The sequence below is a fragment of the Pteronotus mesoamericanus genome, unplaced genomic scaffold, assembly GCF_021234165.1.
Source record: "Pteronotus mesoamericanus isolate MK-2021 breed Mesoamerican mustached bat unplaced genomic scaffold, CSHL_Meso_final contig_20, whole genome shotgun sequence".
Lineage (NCBI taxonomy): Eukaryota > Metazoa > Chordata > Mammalia > Chiroptera > Mormoopidae > Pteronotus > Pteronotus mesoamericanus.
In genome coordinates, this window is record NW_026555085.1 from 64,458,686 (window position 1) to 64,472,404 (window position 13,719).

The following is a 13,719-nucleotide window of genomic DNA, read 5'->3' on the forward strand; positions in this document are numbered from 1 at the left end:
GCTCAGGGAGACAGGTGGGGCCGCAGGGAGATGCGGTGGCGCCACCCAGCGTCCCAGACCTCCTAGCCTCCGGGACCTTGCACATGTGGCAAAGGTGCCCAGAGCTGCCACTAGCCAAGCTGTCAAGGGTGGCCCTGTAGCACTGTGAGGCAGTCCTCGCCTTTCAGCAGAAGGCATGCGGAGCTCCTATGGGCACAGTGGCTAGAAATACACCCTGAGAGACCTTCTGTAGTAAGAGTGGTGTGGATGCAGGGCTGAGGGAAGGCGATGGTCTAGAAGAAACAAAAGTGGGTATCCCTCCAGTCAAAAGGAAGCAATAGTGATGAGGTCCTTGCTAGAGCTCCAAGTCCCCCACCTGTAGTTCTTACCGCCTGGAAACTTCCTGGAAACTCACTGTCAGGGGGTGAGTTCGGCTCACGGGGCAAGATGGGAAAGGACCAGGGACAGAGGGGAAATGGGGGGAGCCCAGAGCAGCTCAGCTGCTGGCAGGGTGAATGTCTGGTGTCAGGAAAGACTTTGGGCATCTTGGCACAGGGATTCTTGCAAAGTGCTTGGGATAGTCCCCTAAACTCCCTTGTATGGTGAAGAAGGGAGCAGGGGACAAGATAAAGGGACCCTTCGTGTATATGCATTGTTCTTCAGTCAGGTGTTGTTATAGTCTGAGTGTTTGTGCCCTACCCCCATCCCCGAATTTTATGTTGAAATCCTAATGCCCGATGTGATGATATTAGGATGTGGGGCCTCCGGGATGTGGTTGGGTCATGAGGTGAAGCCCACATGAATGGCATCAGTGCCCCTATAAAAGCTATCCGACAAAGCTCCCGAGGCCCTTCCATCATCTGAGGACACAGCCAGAAGGAGGCAGTCTACAACCCTGAACCGAACCACACTGGCCCCCTGATCTTGGACTTCTGGCCTCCAGGGCCATAAGCAACACATTTCTATTGTCTATAAAGCCGCTCAGACTGCGGTGTTTTGTTATGGGGACCTGGACAAAATAAAACCAGTATTATGGCAAGAACCGTCTATCGTCCAAAAAAGAAACATCTACACAGGTTAGCCCTGAGATGCTTTAGTACAAGTGTGGTTTGCTGCTCTTAGATGGGGCGGCCTAGACGACTCGGGGTTAAACCGAAAGCAAGCCGCGGGGGAGCTAGCAGGCTAGCAGTGTGAGGGCAGGTGTGTGGGCTTGGGAAAGAGCAGCACAGTCGGGACTGAGCGTCTGAGATAAATGCGAACTCTTTGTAAGTGATAAAGGGTTGTTCCAGGTTAGGCATTGACTCATTGCATAGAGTCCCTAGAGCCCACAGTACTACTGCCCGGCCAGATCTGCCCCGCCTCGCCTCGCAGCAGCTGAGCACCCTGCAGTCCCTCCAGACTTAAAGAGCCCTCACGGATTTCCCACAGGCTGCCCCTTTTCCGGGAACCCTTTAGGCAGGGCCGGCTTCATGGGCATTCAGGGAGGCCCGTGTTTGGCTTCACGCTCTGCTGACACTGTCTTGAAATTCTTAATTTTGAACAAGAGGCCCTGCATTTTCATTTTGCGCTGGGCCCCACAAAATATGTAGTCAGTCTGCCCTGAGGGGCACCCTTTCTGTAAAAACAGCCTTTTCTTAGAGCTATTCTTGCCTTGTGATGGTTGAACAGGCAGAGATTCCATTCAGAGAGAGCCTGAGAACATTAGCTCATGTATCTTCCCAGTTAATGTCTTCTACCCCTCCCTGTTTCTTTTTTTCCCTGTGAACTTATTTTTACTGGGATATAGGGGATGGGTCAGGAAATTCCACTGCCTCCACATTTCTGTTTTCTTTCTCTGAAATAGGTGTTGATTATCATTTCATCAAACAATATTCACAGAGCGACAGCTGCTCGGTGCCGGGCCCGGCCAACACAGACGTGAATAAAACCTGCGCTCCCCCAGGGGGTGTTCACAGTCTGGTCGGGGAGATGACTGTGTACAAAATAACTTTGATAGGGAAATGCTGAAACACTAGGGAGAGCTATTCTTTTCAGGAAACTGTTTAATTATGGAATCATCAATGATACGCACATTTAAATACAAACGCCTCCTAGTTTTGCATGGTTGCATTCTTTTTACATCAGATGACAAAAAGCGACCTCCCAAGTTGCCTCATGCCAACGTGCCTAGGCCTGCTGGTTAAAGCTTCCTGTGGCATTGTCATGGGACCACTCACAGTTGTCCCAGCATTTGGCCCCAGAGACTCTTGAGGAAAACGATAAAGTTCACCCATTATGGTTTTCCTCTAAATCAGGGATCAGTACACTTTTTCTCTGATGGGTCAAACAGCAAATGGTTTAGGCTTTGCAGGCCATATAGTTCCTGTTCCAACTCCTCACCTCTGGTTGTAGCTACAAAGCCACCTTAGACAGTAAGTAAAAAAGTGGACATGGCTGTTTGCAATAAACTCCATTTACAACAACAGGCAGCAGGGTGGACTTGGCCCGCAAGGCTGTAGTTTGCTGACCTCCATTCTATTTTATTATAATTTGGAAGTAGACTGGCCTAGAAGACAGTGTTTATTTGAAATAAGGCAAAAGAGGTGGACTATGATATCTAGATTATCACCAACTTTGCCATCTCGGTGACTTGGGCAAATACCCGTCAGGATCACCGCAGGATCAGTGGGCTCCTTCAAACTGGCTAATCTGAGAGCAATTTAATAGGCTATTTACAAAGGTGCAGATAGATTTTAAGGAAACCAAGAAAGAACAATGTATTAATATTTGTGGCAGGCAGCACCAGAGAGCCCTTATAAACCATAAGCCTGGAGGAACAGGAACGGGGAGGAACTTTCGGAACCACAGAGGAAAGCTACACAGAGAAGGCATATGATAGAGGAACACAGACAATCCGATCCCATCTGGTCCTGTTACATAGCCACCCTAACTGTCACACCCAACAGGAAGGCGGAGAAGAGGGAGGCTGTGGTTGGTTACACAGGTCAGACTCCCAGGGCGAGGAGCAGCAGGAGCAGGAGGCAGGGTGGATCTCAGGGGCCAGTGGAAGTTCTCCTGCGCAGCATCCTCTGGTGAGTCAGTATGGCGAAACTGCAGAGCTATCTCAAGGATCCACAGTGTCCTTCTTGCAATCTGTTATTTCTTATTTCCCACTGACTACTGGCCGCTACACTGCAGCTGGAACAATGAATAATATAAGTGGAGAGACCTAAGGTGAAGGTATCCGAAGTGCTCTGGCTTAGTGCTTTGGCTGAGCTGTTTAAAAAACATTTCACATAAAGCAATGTTCTTATTGGAATCAGTCTGACAGTAATTTGTGATTATTTCCCCAAGGAAACCGCTAGCTTTTATCATCTCTTTCAATTATCATTTATCTTAATTCTGTAGTGCACACATCAATATTTGTCCTTCGAAAAAAATCCCACAAACAGAATTCTCTGAGCACCTTAACACACCAATGGCCAGTGTTTAATAGAACAAGGAGAAATGTATTTTTCTTTTTAAAAATGTATTATGATTTTGATAGAGTAGGCAGTTAGACAGGCATGAGCAGAGCAGAACTGAACGGCCAGGTCCGGAATGTCACCAGGGCAGAAAGTCCTTGGTGCCTAGCAACAGGCAAAACTGGGAAAACAAGTACTATAGGCTAAGACCTTACCCCCAGGTTGACCTTTCCTCCCCTAGGATGGTGCTGGTCCTTTGGTTTAGACTCCCTGACCTTCCACGTCAGCAGCCATCCAGTTCAGACCCCCTTAGAGGAGGAATGAGGGGGCCAGAGAACAGCCTCATAAGACTCCCATACAAGCTCTCGCATGACCATTTCCATAAGAATTGACCCCTCAGGACAATGGGGTTTTGACAGGCATCAAATAACCTTAGGAGCAAAGCCTCAGGTCTGCTGACCACAGAGATGGAGTTTTGGTCAAACTAGGGATACTGTCTAGGCCTCAGCTGTGTTTTAGCTCCAGGTCCAGAAAAACAGCAAAACCAGATGAACTGAGAACACCCGACACCAAGACCAGACATAATAACTAATGACCCCCTCTCCTAGTGCTGACCAATCAGTAGAGACCATGAACCCCAAAAGGCACACCTGGAAGCTGATGAATATTCTATTGAGATCCTCTCTGAGACCTCCCCTAAAATCCCTGCCTTGGAAATAACATAAAAACCTTGAAGGCTCCCTACCGCCCCCCCCCCCCCCCGCCGAGCACCCCCCACCCCCACAGCATGCTAGCGCCTTCTTCCACCCCCTTCTTTCCTCAGGGTGCACTCTCTGGAGCACGCCCCCACCTTTCCCGCTTCTTCCCTCAGGCATGTTATCTTTGGTTTCTTTCTCCAAAGCTCCAAGGGCCCTTCCTTTGCCTCTGTAACTCATTTCCTGAGTCCCCACAGTCCATATGGCTCAGTTCTTCTACCTCTGTGACTCCCTAAATTAATTTTTGGCTCTGAATTCTTTCTTAGCCAAACCCAAGGACCAAGGCCTCATACTCTCTCTTGCTGTTAACAATTTTACCCCAAACAATATCCTAAACTTCAGGGTACACTATTATCCGTGTGCTCCAAATATCAAGTGGCCAGAATAATGCCGCCCCCATCACTTCTGGGAGGTAGACACATGTATTCACAGCCCTGTTTGTGCCCCCACTTCCTCTTCAGATGGTAAAAGAGCAGCTTATGCAGAAGGAGGTTAAAGGTACTGTCATTTGGGGCTGGTCTGTCTGTCCCCAGCAGGCCTGAGCTCAACTGTCCGATGTAGCACATGCAATGAGTTACCACAGAGAAGCAGCCAAGCCCCTAAGCCCCTGCAGGGATGGGGGTTGGGGCCCTCAACGTATTAGCAAACCTTGGACCTGGCCCCCAAACCACTCATACAAAGTAGTCCCTCCCCCAGCATGAACCAGCATCTCAAGGAGGGCTGGGTCCCAGATTTCTGAGGAAGGGAAGCAGCCCACCTCTGGTTTGCAAAATTTGTCCAGGAAATGTGTGTTGAAAAGTGAACTGGTTTCTTCTAACGAGAGGCAAATGTTTTGAGTACATAAAAAAAAATGTCCATAAATTAAGGATGGCAAAAGATTCTATACTCATGTTATCTGGGGGCTATTTTGCAGACATCTGAGATTCTGCGACCCAAAGGGTAAATAATGATCACTGAGTCAGTCCAAGCAGGTATACTGAGATAATGGATTGGCTCAAAAAGAATGCAAAAAGCATAGCCATGAGGCTTTTGGGTATTTTTATAATTTACTGTATGATTTCATCATAAATGTGTTTCTCAAAAAAAAGAAAATGACTCTTTCAAACCAAAGAAACTGAATTCCAAGATTTTACTATTAAAAGATAATACAAAGAATAAAGCAATCTTTAAAAATACTGGTTTGCCTACAAGCCTACATTTATGCAATATAAAAGAAATATATTAATTCAAGACCATAAACCCCAAAGAAAATTGGTTGCATTAAAAAATTACAGAATAAAGCAGACCCACCCATGACCTAGAAAAGTGAGCCACTAACACTGCCTTCTGCAAAAGCTTGCTTGTCTTAAAATTTGGAATCACAGATTCCTTCTTCACAGGCAGTGTTCCCGCACCCTTAAAGGGCCTCACGTAGCCTATTCAGAAACTGTCAAACTAACAACAGTACCGCCATCAATTATACAAGCAATTTTTTCTCTTTTTTTTGTGTAAAAAACAAATATAAAATAAGCCAAAAGGATCCTTCCAATGGTCCAATCCCCTATGTTTTCAATGCTACAGTTATTCAGGGTGAAAATGTATGATGAGTGATTTCAATGATCAGTTTCTTTATTGTGATAGGTAATTACCAGAGTGTTTGGGATATTTTTATAAAGTTTCAGTACTCCCAAATGCACACTCCCACAGCTAAAAAAGCTCCTGAAAAGCTTGAGAACCAGCTTTCTGGTTGGGAGAGGTGGCTAACAAACGATCCCTTGCATTATGGTTGTGCCCATGGAGAAGAGCAAGGTTGTGAGTTCTCGACTCACACTAAACAATATGCTGAGCAGGTGCCGGTGAGTTGATGTTGGGGAGGCCTAAGCCTCTGGGAGACACAAATCTGAAACAAGCCAAATATATTTATTTTGCAATTTTGTGCAAATTAAGAGCATCTGTTAGTGGGTAGGAAACAATGATTGAAGAAAATTGTTTATTCCTTTTTAGAAAAAGAAGGGGATTTGTGCCAGTTATTAGGGGAGGAGGAGGCACAAGATGGTGCCTGGACAGAACATGGATCTGGCCACGGCTGAGAGTGTGCGAACATCAGCCCTTAGATCATCATGGTTTCTAGGCCTTTGTTGGATTGTGACTGGGGGCTCGGCGGGTCTCGTAGGTGACGGCTCACATACCTTCCCCTAGACATTCATTCTCATGCAATGAGCCTTTTCCTCAGAGACAGCCTGCTTCAAAATAAGCAAGGATCAGTTACACATTTTGTGGTGATATTTAAAATTCAGGTACCCTGCGCACAAAATTTATTTAATGAGAAAAGAATCTCAACTTCCATTCTGGGTACGGTGGGTAAGCACACCTCTATTCTATGTCTCCCCCTGAACGCAGCAATCAAACCTGGAAAGAATGCACAGAGCAATTATTTGAGGAACTAAAAAGTAAATACTAGCAGGCAGATTGGAGGAACAGGCTGGAATTCAAATTACCACTGAACAGGCAGTGAGGTCACCACTGTGTTTTCCTTCGGTACCCTGCCCCCTGCCCCTTGTCCCCTGCCCCTTGCCCCCTGCCCCTCTGCACAAGACAGACTCACACTGGACACAGGCACTGGCACAGACCGAGAGTGCCCGCAGAAGCTCTCTTGTTCAGATGTTGAGAGAGTAGGGGAAATCCTCCCCATTTCCCCCTCTCCTTCCTTTTTCTTCATTTTTTATCCCAACTCCCAGGCAATCCCATTGTGGTAATGGAAGCCACAGCAGCGGCCACAAGCACCTAGATTTCTGAGGACAGGAAAGCGTCCTCTCGAATCTGACGCCCAAGGGGGCAGGGTGAAGCCGCATGACTTCACCCTGGACTTGGGGACAGTCATGGGAAATGTGTGGCAAAGCACGGGGAAACTAAAGCCCAACCTTTCTGGCCAAAGGTTCAGAAAATGAAGGAAACTGGACAATCCTGAGGAAATGGCAGCGAAGGCAAGCAACCCCACAAAGTGGTTTATGAATCCCCAGGTCATTAATATGATCCTCATTTGTATTTCAAAGACTTTGAGAACTGAGCTAACAGGCAGACCTCTGCCTGGGTGCCAGACCCGTCACTGGGAGGCGTAGATGTGGGGTGGACCTGCAAAACACTGCAAAGCCTTTGAAAACAGAACCGATACTGAAATTGCAACCCACAGAAGCTGGCTGGAACTTAAGCAGGTCAATTGCCTCTTAGAACATATACATCAACTTTATCTATAGTATTTAAACACGACTCAGAGTTTCATAATATAATATTCAAAATGTGCAGGATATAACTCAAAACTACTCAGCATGAAACCCAAGATGAAGACTCAGGGAAATCCCAGTCAATGCAGGGAAAACACAATCAACACATACCAATACAGGCATGACACAGATGTTGGAATTATTTGAAAAAATATTAAAAGCAACAAACTTGAAAAATACTCCAAGAAGTAAGGAGTGGAAAGATAGGAAGTCTCAGCAAAGAAATGGGAGGTATAAAAAGCCAAATGAAAATTTTGGAACTGAAAAAATGCAATAACCTAAATAAAAATCTCAGTGGGTGGACTCAATAGCAGAATAGATACGGCATGAGGAAGAGTCAGTGAACTTGAACATAGATCAATAGAAAGTATCCATCCAATCTGAACAACAAAGAGAACAAATGACCTTGTGGGACAATATCAAGAAGTCTAGTGTGCAATCATTGGAATCCCAGAGAAGGAGGAGAAAGAATATAGTACATCCCCCCCTCCAAAAAAGTAAACATATAATGGCTGAAAGACTCCCAAATTTGACAATAAATATAAATTTCAAAATCTAAGGATCTCAGCAAACCCCAAACAGAAAAAATCAAAGAAATCCATGCCAATAAATGTCATAATAAAACTGTTGAAAACTAAAGATGGTAACAGAACAGAGGTGAATCTCTATTAGTCTTATGACAGACCTGCTAGTGGGCCAGAGTCAAAATGGCTGGGTAGGAAGGACAGAGCTGGCCCCTCTGACCCTAAGGTTCCCTCCCTGCTAAGGCCGATCCCACCTCCTCAAGTCCATCTGCTAAATGTCACTGGCAGCAGACAGCGCTCACACTGAAACCCAAATCCAGAGCAGCATTCTGAATCCTTTCCCCATCAATCTGCCGTCTCTGTACCATCACAGAGTGTAGGCTGGTAGGCAAGGGACCAGAAATCAAATCAACTCTGACAAGAAAAAAATGCACTATAATTCAAGCAGGCCCTGAAAACTTTTAGGAAGGAATTAAAAAATGAGAGAAAAACAAAAGATAGGGAGGAATAAATGCTCAACTCTAGATTTATTCTCTAAGTCATCATAGTAAGTTGGAAAAAAAGGCCAAACGAATTTGAGTTGGGTTTTGTTCTTAAACTGGCATCTTTAAATTCATTGTGTTTTTCTCTGTGTGTCAAAATAGTCAAAGAGAATAAAATATAATGTATTTTAGGTTTTATGATAGACTGTAGAAAGGGAAGCCAAATTTCTGGAGCAGATCCCGTGAAACGTAGAGGTTTGCACTTGTTTCCATGATGAGGAAATCATACAGCATCTGTGTACATAGTTGGTGTTTACATGTCAAGTCATGGATCCCACTGGAGTAACGTCACCTGGGAAAGGAGGAAGGCATTTCATTTGTCTTATGAAAATCAGGTTATATAAGAATGCTTCCCAAATAAAGCAAGCAGGAATTTAGAAACCACGTAGTGAAGCGCCTCTCTCTCTCTCTCTCTCTCTCTCACACACACACACACACACACACACACACACACCCCTCCACATGTTGCACATCCCATTCAAAACATACAAGGTGTCCAGGTTTTCTGGAACTCAGAATCCTAGAAGATTAACATCATCTGAATCACCATCAATCAGCTGAGTTCATGGACTTACTTCAGTCAGAAAACTCCAGCCGGTAAACAGCCCCCCAAATATTTACCAGTTCCCAAAACATTAGCCCCATTAACAGAAATCCTGCAGCACCCCTATAAACCTATCTCAAGGCTCTTTCCATCCTGATAGCCACCAAAGCCAAAGGAGAAGTGGAGTTAGCAGAGGGCAGAGAACAGAAAACCCACCGAGGGGGAGGAAGAGGAATGGAGAAGGGAAATGGGGAAAGGGCGAGTCATGAGAGAAAAGAGGGATTGCTCCCCCAATACCTGCACGGCAAGCTCCATGCTCCCCACAAGCTCACCTGGGCTCAGGTCGGCCATGGGGTCTCTTTGGGGTCTCTCAGTTCCCATCAGTCCCCAAACCTCATACCAAACCACGTTCCTCAAGGGTCCCCTCACTGTGATCCTCAGGCCGCTGGTCGCATCCGTGCAGCTGCCCTTAATGGGCCTCTCAGCCTTAGAGTTTCTAAGGAGCTTCTGTGATGCAATGTCGAGCAGAAAGCTTGTCAGTAGTAAAGCTCAGTGCTGCTGAGCAGTTTTACAGGGGAAATATTTCAGTTCTAGAAATAGTCGCTTACGATTATGTATGTGTACATGCATACACGTATTTCTCAGTTTTAATTATTCATTCATTCATTCATTCCTATTAATGAACTTTTTTGCCATTTTCATATCACCCATGTTTTGTACAGTCTGCATTGCCGCTCTCTGGCCCTTTGGATTATGATAGAGTATTTGGTAGCCTCAGTGAATCCTACTGACAATTAGAGATAAGACTCTGGTTCTAGGACATTCCTCGCACGATTCTGTATTTATAGAACATTTTTCTGCCTGAGTGCACTGTAAATTATAGTGCCTGACAAGTAGATGCAGTCCAATAAATGTTTCCTTTTCATCTGTGGGAAGCGGCCAGCCGTGTAAAACAAGGCAGAGAGAGCTGGCTGGGCAACTCTGGACCTGAAAGCACTTAAGCCTCAACCCTAAATGGAAGGAAAGATCTACCATCTTTATCACGAAGTGGTCCTTTGCAGGAATGTGAAGAGCGCTGAAAGAAGCAGACCTTTCAGAGGCCGATTATTATTGGGTTTGTCGCCAATCTTCAAGGTTAGAAGTGAAGCTGCCCAAGTGGCAGCTGTCCTCGGCGCAGTCCCCCTTCCCCGTTGGAGATGGGAAATAACAAGAGTAAAGGGGACAAATTGTGCAAATAAATATAGTAGAGCCAAGCTGATCGAAATTTTGACCATATTTCTTTTTTTTATTTAGTTGTGTTTAGTCACATTCTTAATTTTAAATCTAAAATACTTACTCATGGATCATATTTCTAAACTGTATGAGAAAGGACAACTAACATTCCTTACATTGAAGAAAAACAGGCTTCCTTCCTCCTACATGGAAAACTTACAAAAGAAAACAGGTTATAGTACCCAGAAGACACACTATTTCTAGCTTTAAATTTTACTTGTACTTGCAGGGAATCACTGTATTCAAAGATACTTTAATGACAATCGATACTGACTCCTTTATAATTGAAGAAAGTGAAGCTCAGAGAGGTGAAAAGACATACCAAAGTCTCACAGGTAGTAGAATCAGGGATGTGACTCAGATCTAGGCCTCTAGGCTGCTGGTCCCACCCTCGCTCTGCTACGCCATGATGCCTCCATCCCAGGCCTCAGAGTTTTACCTTCCCCATATCTAGTTTTCCTCTTAATATAGACATTACATGCCCAATAGCAACCTAAGAAGGGATTCCCTGGTAAAAGTCACAATGGCTGTCTTGCACTGATACATACAGTCATCCATGCAATGGGTAATGCATTTATGAAATTCTTTATATAGAAGATATAGGATACGCTAAAAAGTTCACCAGTGGTGCCCTAGCCAGGTGGCTCAGTTGGTTGGTGCGTTGTCTCACACACCAAAAGGCTGCGGGCTTGATCCCCTGTTAGAGCACATACCTAGAATGTGGGTTCAATTCCCAGTGGGGGAGTATATGGGAGGTAACTGGTCGACATTCTTCTCTCTCATCGATGTTTCTCTTTCTCTCTCTTTCTCCCTTCTTCTCTAAAAATCAGTAAACATATCCTCAGGTGAGGATAAAAAAAGTTCACCAGTGGCTCTGAAAATGTCATGAACAATGAAACTTCAATGAGTTCGAGTATGCCAAGTAATGGAGGATTAGAATATGTCAATGGGAGGATTCAGGCCTTCCTGATATATGGCAATGGTATATCTCAGTTGACACGGGGTCAGCCTGAGTCCCTGAATAGCAGCAAGAGATTGTCTCTGCCTTCAACCCCTACTGGGTATAGCAGTAGCAAGAAATAAAAGTTTGTTATTTTAATCCACTCATATATTGAGGACATTTGTCACTGCAGCATAACCCACCCTATCCTGACTGATACAGGTACCTCAATGCCACTGAGTAAAAGATGGTTGTCATTATTATGAACACATCCCCACAGAACCTTCCCAGTGCCACACACTCCGAGCCTGAATGGTAAACTAGAATAGACCCCGGTGTTATGGAGATTCTCAGGTAGGGAAAGAAAAGAGTTGGAACCAAAGACAAAGATGAGACTCAGTGAAGTGAGGAAGTGCTCAGATAAAGACCATAGGACAACCGCATGACAAAACAAACTCTACTCTCTGGCCTGCTTCCTCAGTGCAGCCGGCCCCTGGCATCTTGGGCCAGGGTTTTTCCTTCCATCCAGAGTGCTCTCCCTTATTCACTGGTCAGTTCAAATTCCACGTTTTCTTCAGTGGGCAGTTTTAGTCCCACATACTTCCCCCAACTATCCTAATCACACAAGCCTCTACTATGCGCAAAATGAACTATGCAAAGCCGGTGCCTCGCAGTTAGTGCTTGTACTTCTCATGTTATACTTCAGCAAATGTTTGGTAAAATCTGTTTCAAGGTGTCAATCTTGTTTCTCTAAGCAGACTACAAGCCTTGGAGGACACCATGTGTTTCACTTGCTTTTAAGTCCCCCACAGAAATGACTCCAAGAGACATTTTTATATTGATTTAAATGCCAGGGAGGAAAGAACATGATATAATTCTTGGGATTGAGGACAATTTTTTTTATTACTCTGGCAGAAAGTAGGGAAATTTACTAGCTAGGCTTTATAGTAATACTTTAATCTAGCTAAACATAAATACTCTTCATTTATTTAGGTGGAAATAAATTATTATAAACCCTAAATGTCTTGGATTCAGCTTTGTTCAAATTAAAATAAAACCAGAGATGGCAAGTAGTTCAGCAGGAGCCCTGAGAGAAACTGTGAGAAAGCCCTGCTGAGAATTTCGAGCATTTCATGAAAAATGAACATTGTTTCGATAGATTAAAAAGTAAATAAGGATTTATATACCAGTTATAAAATTTAAGCTAAATCTGTACATATTCTACACCTTGAAACTGTAAAGTTAGGTTTATCCAAATCTACTTGTGAAGAAGCGCACAGAGCTTTTCTGTAAAATGAAAGTTTGTTTTCCTCATTCCAAAGACTGCTGGCATGGAACCTTGAAACTACAAATGTTTGTTCAAGTAAATTTTATTTGTTAAATGCAGAAAAACCAATTGTTCAGGTGAGGGCAAAACCGTGTTTCCACGGAAGGTTGGTCCCGAAAGCCTGGCAGACACGGCTCTGCTGATCACAGCGGCTCTGCCCTAGTTCGCGCCCCAGCCTGCGCCATGCTGTGCCGGGCTCTGCCGCAGTGTAGGTGCAGTCCTCCCCGTGGGAATTTATTTTACGAATAAAATGAACTCCCCCATACTTTAAAACATGGCGCACACTTTCGGTTTTCTTCAATATGTATTACAGTAGAAGCACTCTTAACCTGTCCCTACAAACCAACTTGTCGGATTAACTGACCCATAGCATCTTCCCTACCTGTACACTTCTCCTGCTTCCAGATGAGTTATGTAAATGACCAGAAGTCATTGAGTTGGTTCCCAAACCAGTTTATATCAGTTGTACAAGTTATTGAGGTTATATAATTTAATTAAAATGTAGGTACGCCGATGAAATCTGCGCACAGAAAGCAGTTTCTCTATTCTGTAAAAACCAAGTCTATTAAAAGCTAGGTGCTATTTTTAAATACTGTTGTGTTAGGTATCCATGAAGTAAGTGTAGAAGAGAAAAACAAAATTGCTAAACTCTAGAGGTGTTCTGCACTGGGATTACTTCACAAGTGTCAAGTTCTAGCACCACTTTGAAGAAATCAAAATCGACAGTGCTGGGGGATGCAGTTCGGCTGGGTTTTTGCAGGGGACACCAGAATTCCAGCCGGGGCCATGCTCACAACAAAAGGTTAGCAAATAAATGTACATGCATTTGTTCTAAGTTAAAATAGACTTGTGTACACTCTTAGTGACTCAGTCTTTTAACCACCTCTATATAGCTGACTGATTACTACAAGTTGGTGACTTTGAAAAGGAGGTTTCTACTCAATGTGCTAATTACCATCATTGTAGAGATTCCACAACTGCGTAGCTACAGTGCAACATTATTAATCAACTTATATGCTAGACTAATGTTGGTGCGTAGCTGAAGAAATATAAACATGAAGCAGGACTGTGGGCAAGGTAGGAGACTAGAAGAGATAAACCATAACTTCCTTTATGTTTATTTGCTGAAGAAG

The 13,719-nt window shown here is 44.4% G+C and overlaps 1 protein-coding gene across 1 annotated transcript in view; it reads right to left on the reverse strand.

Moving 5' to 3' along the window:
• METTL24 (methyltransferase like 24) overlaps window positions 1–13,719 on the reverse strand; it is an 88,921-nt gene that overhangs the window by 59,804 nt on the left and 15,398 nt on the right. The gene's annotated exons all lie outside the window — the stretch shown is intronic.